This window comes from Pogona vitticeps, chromosome 13 (assembly GCF_051106095.1).
Source record: "Pogona vitticeps strain Pit_001003342236 chromosome 13, PviZW2.1, whole genome shotgun sequence".
NCBI classification, from domain to species: Eukaryota; Metazoa; Chordata; class Lepidosauria; order Squamata; family Agamidae; genus Pogona; species Pogona vitticeps.
This window is the reverse complement of record NC_135795.1, coordinates 5,362,838-5,370,473: the sequence shown is the minus strand read 5'-3', so window position 1 is coordinate 5,370,473 and position 7,636 is coordinate 5,362,838.

The window sequence follows — 7,636 nt, the reverse complement described above, 5'->3', positions numbered from 1 at the left end:
AGAGGATTGGAAAAGATCAGTCTACATCCCAATCCCAAAGAAAGGCAGTGCCAAAGAATGCTCCAACTACCGTACAATTGCACTCATTTCGCACGCTAGCAAGGTTATGCTCAAAATCCTCCAAGGTAGGCTTCAGCAGTATGTGGACCGAGAACTCCCAGAAGTACAAGCTGGATTCCGAAGAGGCAGAGGAACTCGAGACCAAATTGCTAACTTGCGCTGGATTATGGAGAAAGCCAGAGAGTTCCAGAAAAATATCTACTTCTGCTTCATTGACTATGCAAAAGCCTTTGACTGTGTGGACCACAGCAAACTATGGCAAGTTCTTAAAGAAATGGGAGTGCCTGACCACTTTATCTGTCTCCTGAGAAACCTATATGTGGGACAGGAAGCAACAGTTAGAACTGGTCATGGAACAACTGAGTGGTTCAAAATTGGGAAAGGAGTACGGCAAGGCTGTATATTGTCCCCCAGCTTATTTAACTTATATGCAGAATACATCATGCGGAAGGCTGGACTGGAAGAAACCCAAGCCGGAATTAAGATTGCCGGAAGAAATATCAACAACCTCCGATATGCAGATGATACCACTCTGATGGCAGAAAGTGAGGAGGAATTAAAGAACCTTGTAATGAGAGTGAAAGAGGAGAGTGCAAAAAACGGTCTGAAACTCAACATCAAAAAAACTAAGATCATGGCCACTGGTCCCATCACCTCCTGGGAAATAGAAGGGGAAGATATGGAGGCAGTGTCAAATTTTATCTTCCTGGGCTCCATGATCACTGCAGATGGAGACAGCAGCCCTGAAATTAAAAGGCGCCTTCTTCTTGGGAGGAAAGCGATGACAAATCTTGACAGCATCTTGAAAAGCAGAGACATCACCTTGCCAACAAAAGTCCGAATAGTCAAAGCTATGGTTTTTCCTGTCATGATGTATGGAAGTGAGAGCTGGACCATAAAGAAAGCAGACCGCCGAAGAATTGATGCCTTTGAATTGTGGTGCTGGAGGAGGCTCTTGAGAATCCCCTGGACTGCAAGGAGAACAAACCTATCAGTTCTAAAGGAAATCAACCCTGAATGCTCACTTGAAGGACAGATCCTGAAGCTGAGGCTCCAGTACTTTGGCCATCTCATGAGAAGAAAAGAGTCCTTGGAAAAAACCTTGATGTTAGGAAGGTGTGATGGCAAGAGGAGAAGGGGACGACCGAGGATGAGATGGCTGGACAGTGTCTGCGAAGCAACCAACATGAACCTGACACAACTCCGGGAGGCAGTAGAAGACAGGAGGGCCTGGCGTGCTCTGGTCCATGGGGTCACGAAGAGTCGGACACGACTAAACGACTAAACACATTGATAACTTTTGAAGAACTTGGAAGAGTTACTTTTTTTGGACAACAATCCCTCTCCCATGAGTGTGAAAGATTTTTAGATGTGTGTTCCAGACGATTTATAACATTAGCTCATGGATGGATGGATGGATGGATGAATGGATGGATGGATGGATGGATGGATGGATGGATGGATGGATGGATGGATGGATGGATGGATGGATGGATGGATGGATATCAGTTAGCTAAAAATGAGCTTCCAGGTTTGACTCAGCTGGACCGGAGATCTTTAAGCGACAGCCACCTATGCTAGGACTTTTTAAGAAAAAGACACAGTGGGTCCTTTTGCTCTACAGATGATTTTTCTCTTTTAGAGCTTCTGGGGAATTGTAAAGCTTTTTTTAAAAAAATAATTTCATTCAAATCTCATGAAGAAAACTCTAGTGGTGCCCATTTGATTCCGCAGCGAGCCTGTCAAGAAGAGAGGAAGGGTTGTCTTAAGAGAAAACAGCTCAGAAGATCAAAGTGGGCCATTCGGACTTGACAGTTAAAGATCTTTTAGGCATGGAAAGGGGGTCTCTCTCTCTCTCTCTCTCTCTCTGAACTTATAAGAAGCCTTGTCATCAGAAGCACTAACGGTTCTGCTTGGAGGAGCACGGCTGTTAAATCAAAGGCCTCTGCATTGTTTTAGAAACAGGGTAGATCTGTCTGTCAGATGTAGGACGCCCTTTCAAAGGGTTTCAAGCCAAGCCTGGGAACCACATTTCTTTGCTATTTTTAACATAGCACCAGATCGAAGTGTCGAGCTTCGCAATGCTGGGCTACAGAGTCTTCCTCTTTGTTCTCTTGATCTCCCTGTTGTTTTTTGAATTCGGGTCAGACTCCCAGTGGCCAAGGCAGGGCTGGACTGAGACCTTTAGAGGCCACAAGCACTGAAAAGATGATGGTGCCCCCTACGAATATAGGACTGCAAAGAGAACGAATAAAGAAGCGCGAAAGCTCATAAAACTGGACATCTCACTGGAAAGCAAAAGAACAAATCTTAGACTGAGCTGTTTCGGCCACGTCATGCGATCAGCATCACTGGAGAGGAAGGTGTTCTGCTCGGAAGGGTTGGCGGTAGAAGACGATGAGGATGCCCAAGAACACCTTTGTCGGATGTAATCAAAGCAGACACCAGCCAAAATAGAAAGCGGCCGAAAGAAGCTGTACAAGATCGGAAATCATGGAGAGAGCTGGCTCGTGAAATGGCCAAGGGTCAGATACGACAGAATGGAGAATTCGATTCGATTCGACAAAAATAGGCCCCACAGCTTAAAAAAATAATCATACAATGCATACATTATATGCATTAATATACGGTAATTTAACTGTATAGCATGTGGCAAAAAAAGAACCACATATCGTATGCTAAGTCATAAGTGCAATAAAATTACCAGCTTCCAGCCAAATCTTACACTTTCACACTTTGAATCATGAAGATGTATTTTGTCAGAATCTGTAAACTTGAAAGCTGAAACAAGAGCTTAGAACTCCTTTGGGGGCGTTTTTAACCTTGGCTGTTATTTCTTTGGCTTGCACCTATAGCCTGGAGGCCGTGACTCTGAAAGACTACCAGCCTTTTTTTATCCTTATCCAACAGCAGTATTTCCAACAGCTTTTGTGACCCTGGTTGCTTTGATAGGTTGCCACCACCTCCTTTATAGACCCGTCCAGCCCTTGAGGCTTTCCTCCAGATGTCACAGGTTCCTAAGGTCCATCCTGGAGTCATTCAGAGCAGGGGATTCAGTATGGTAGCGCCCGCAATGGATAACACTCTCTCCTCCTGTATTTGCCACATCTGGCTATGGGTGATGGGAGTTGAAACCTCAACACATCTGGAAGGGAGCCCACTTTACAAAAGCTGTCTTAACCAAAAGGTCAGGGGCTGGGAACCTACCGCCTTCAGATGTTTTGAATTCCCAGGAGCCTCATCCAGCATGGGGATTATGGGAGTTGTGGTCCTAACCCTCTGATGCCTCTTTGGGCCTGTCCAGACTGATTGTTTTAGGTTCAGAATGAATTGGGGTGCAAAGGATCTGTTGAGGTTGAGTGGGGAGAGGCGTGATGTGCCATTTGGCTACCCCTTGTAGTTCAGTCAACTGTGACAAACACAGGATTCTGCCTCCCCCCCCCCCAAGGTCTGTGGGGCTCTTAGGGAGATGGTCAACCATCAGTGCAAAAGGTCCCTTTGCAATGTTAATTTGAAGCTTCTTTCTTCAGGCTTTTACCTGTAATTGCTTCCTGTTCCAGTTTACTAATGGCCTGCTCCTCAGTTGGATTAATGGATTAATATCATTACTACCGATATGAATGAATTATTAAAGGATCGTCCCTCAGTTGGTTCAGTTCCCGTTTTTTAGCACAAAGTGGCTGCTGTATAAATTGTTATTTGTCAAAGGAGCCCTGGCTCACATCTTCATTTGTGGACAAAAAAGTGCACGGACTAAGCGAGTTTTCTTCTCTTCCCCAATGGCGTTGCCCTTGCAAAGGTGTATTCTGACCAAATGGATTTCCCAAGCTCCAAGGGGGTATTTTTTGGTGTTTTTCTCCATCGTTATCGCCTGTCTCAGCATCTTGTTCTGGTTTCTGTACTTTAAACGAAGCCACCATGCCATTAAATTAATTCTGCCGGCCTCCTCAAATGCCTAAGAAGGAAGACAAGTACAGAGACTCGCAGAGGAGAATAGCCACAAGGTCCCCAGACAGTCCACCCCTTTCTCATTAACTGGCCTTTAAAGCTGCTGCCACCCGCACGGATTTTGCTAAGTGGCCTTAAGCTTACAGGGTGTGGGAAGGGAGGGATCGATCTCAAATGACAGGGTGTGAAACAGGTTGACGCGGAGCCAAAAGCCGATGTACAAAACCAGACGCCCAGCTATTAAATTCGTGCAATTGTTCCGAGACTCTGACCGCAAAGCTAATGGGTGTTTATTGAGTTCTGTATTGTATTTACACTGAAGTAGGGAGGGGGAAGAGCGGGCTCTTCTGCGGACACCTGGCGTGGAATTACCAGCGCTCTCCACTTTCCCAGCACGGCTGTGGTTATCGGAGGAATGACTCTGCGTGTGCTTGTTTGATACCATCAACGCATGGCGGTTCTTAACGTCCCCAGGGTGGAGAGCGACACTGCTTCCAGCTCCCTGGCTACTAACAAGTGCTTGGAGCCTTTAGGATTGCCATCTATTGCTTCCTGGAACTCATTAGGGGAATCCCAAGGGCCCTGCTTTGTTGACTCTCTTGCTCTCTCTCTCTCTCTCTCTCTTACCAACTGGAGTTTGCTCTTTCCTCTTGTGCCCCATTAGCCAAGACATTTTTTTTTTCATTTTTTAGGATAGACATTTGTCTTGCCTGCAGCCTGGGCTAGCCCTGGAGACGAGAGTTTAGAAAAGTTACTTCGGCATTAACTCACAGAAACATCCCCTCTGTTGGAGTTTTTGCAGTCTCGCATGCTGCCTTTAGCAGGTTTGGTTGGGAGGGACCTTCTGGGCTGGGATGACTGTCATTCTATCCAGCACTGACCAATAGTTTCTCTCCTACTGCTGAATTCAAGGAGAGTGCTGTGTCTCCACTCTGTGTTTTCCCCCCTTCTCTTAAGTCTGTTGAGGTCTGTTGCTGAAAGTAGTCATGTTTGTCAGCACTGGGGAATTCTGACTTCCCTGGATCTGTTCAAATTAATTGATCACACAGGAAGAGGAGGAAATTAGCTAAACTGCCTTGTGTGCAGCTTGTTAACATAAGGGCCCTGCAGGAAGCACAGTTACAGATGAACTATTTAATAATCAGTAAAGAAGGGTCACAGGGCAATTTCCTCATCCCATTTCCTCTTTTTCTTTCTTTCTTTCTTTCTTTCTTTCTTTCTTTCTTTCTTTCTTTCTTTCTTTCTTTCTTCCTTCCTTCCTTCCTTCCTTCCTTCCTTCCTTCCTTCCTTCCTTCCTTCCTTCCTTCCTTCCTTCCTTTCTTTCTTTCTTTCTTTCTTTCTTTCTTTCTTTCTTTCTTTCTTTCTTTCTTTCTTTCTTTCTTTCTTTCTTTCTTTCTTTCTTCCTTCCTTTCTTCCTTTCTTCCTTTCTTTCTTTCTTTCTTTCTTTCTTTCTGATGTCTATGCATCCTAGAGCAACAGCGTTAATACCAAGCTGGTTAAAAAAAAAAAAAAGGAGAGGGGCATATTTTGCCTTGTAGGGAATAGTGGAAAGTGAAGGATGATAGTCTTCTGCATTGATTCAAGCGATCACACGGTCTGAACCGATGTGAATAGATCTGATGGTAAAAAAAAAGTAGGAGCCCTAGCAGTGGAGGCAAAAATATGGCTGTGGGATGGGGAAGTCTGGGCCGAATCGCGTTTGCTTTTATGGCACGTGGTGAATGGAAAAATATGCGAACCAGCCTGTCCCAGTCCTATAGCATCTCCCACCTTCTTTGCCAAAGTGGTTGCATCCTTAGTAAACACCATGCACTGAGCGGCATAGATCACCAAGTCACCCTCTTTCACAGGATGGTAAGAGGTAGTTCTGTTTAAAATACATCAATGCTTGGAAAATCTTCATTTCTACATTTGAGTTGTGTGCAGGTGTAAAAGTACAGAGTTAAACCAAGACTCGGGAGGCCTGGTTCAAATCCCCAGTCAGACATGGGAATTAATTGGGACGTGGCAATGATAAATCATTGCTTCACATATAGAAAATCGTATTGGAGTTGTCATGGGTGCGAAAGGACTTTGTAGCACAGAATTACCACCACATAGGAATTAGCAAGTGCAAATTGCATATACGGATTTCTCAGACCCTTTCCCCAGAGTGATGTGGGAGGTTGTGTCAGGTTTCTTTCTTCCTCCTCTCTCCCCTCCTTTCCATCTCCTGAACCCCCGAAGTGAATCACAAAGCAAGGGTCCCACCTCCCCATGCATCCGGTGTGAGCAAATGGGTTGTCCTCAAGCCTATCATGCACGCTGGGAATAGCAATTCTCACTCCCACTGAATTCAGCGAGGTTCATGTGTCAAAGCTCTTAATATTCTTAATATGGCCTTTGTCATTTTTAGTGCTAGAGACGGAGAAAACATTTGATGGATTTTGTTGGAGGAACCCATCTTTCTACATTTTTTAAAAAATGTGCAAAGCAACGTTAACAACAATACTTTATCATTGACTCATTATAATTGTAATGTAACTTAGTTACACCTGAGCTTTCTCAAAGACCGTGTCTCCTTTTATGAGCCTGCTCAAGTGTTAAGATACTCAGGAGAGGCCTTTTGCTCAGTCCCATCATCTTCACGGGTGCGTTTGGTGGGGACACATGGGAGAGAGTGGCTTCTCTGCCACTGCTCCCAGACTTTGGAACTCCCTCCCACTGGAGGCTAGCCTGTTGGCTGTCCTTCCGCAAGCAGGTGAAGACTTTTATCTTCAGGCAGACTTTCCTCTAAATGACCGGCTGCTTGAGTGGGTTTTTAAAAATACATCAGTGTCTCTTGCTGCTTTGAATGTGTTTTTGGTGTTGCTTTTGTTAACCCTTTTTTTTAGTGTGATAATAGTTTGATCCTTTTTAGTATCCTTTGGTATACTGTTTTTAGCTTTAAAATTTTGTCTTTTAACTCTGTGCGCTGCCTTGAGTCCTTGTTAAGGAGAAAGGCGGAGGTAGAACTATTTTAATTAAATAAATTATTTTTGGGGGGTGTGTGTGGGAAGAGACAGATTTTATTTTCCTGGGCTCCATGATCACTGCAGATGGAGACAGCAGCCACGAAATTAAAAGACGCCTGCTTCTTGGGAGGAAAGCAATGACAAATCTTGACAGCATCTTAAAAAGCAGAGACATCACCTTGCCAACAAAAGTCCGAATGGTGAAAGCTATGGTTTTTCCTATCGTGATGTATGGAAGTTAGAGCTGGACCATAAAGAAAGCAGACCGCCGAAGAATTGATGCCTTTGAATTGTGGTGCTGGAGGAGGCTCTTGAGAATCCCCTGGACTGCAAGGAGAACAAACCTATAAATTCTAAAGGAAATCAACCCTGAGTGCTCATTGGAAGGACAGATCCTGAAGCTGAGGCTCCAATCCTTTGGCCATCTCATGAGAAGAGAGGACTCCCTGGAAAAGACCTTAATGTTGGGAAAGTGCGAAGGCAAGAGGAGAAGGGGACGACAGAGGATGAGATGGCTGGACACTGTCTGCGAAGCAACCAACATGAATCTGACCCAACTCCGGGAGGCAGTGGAAGACAGGAGGGCCTGGCGTGCTCTGGTCCATGGGTCACAAAGAGTCGGACACGACTAAATG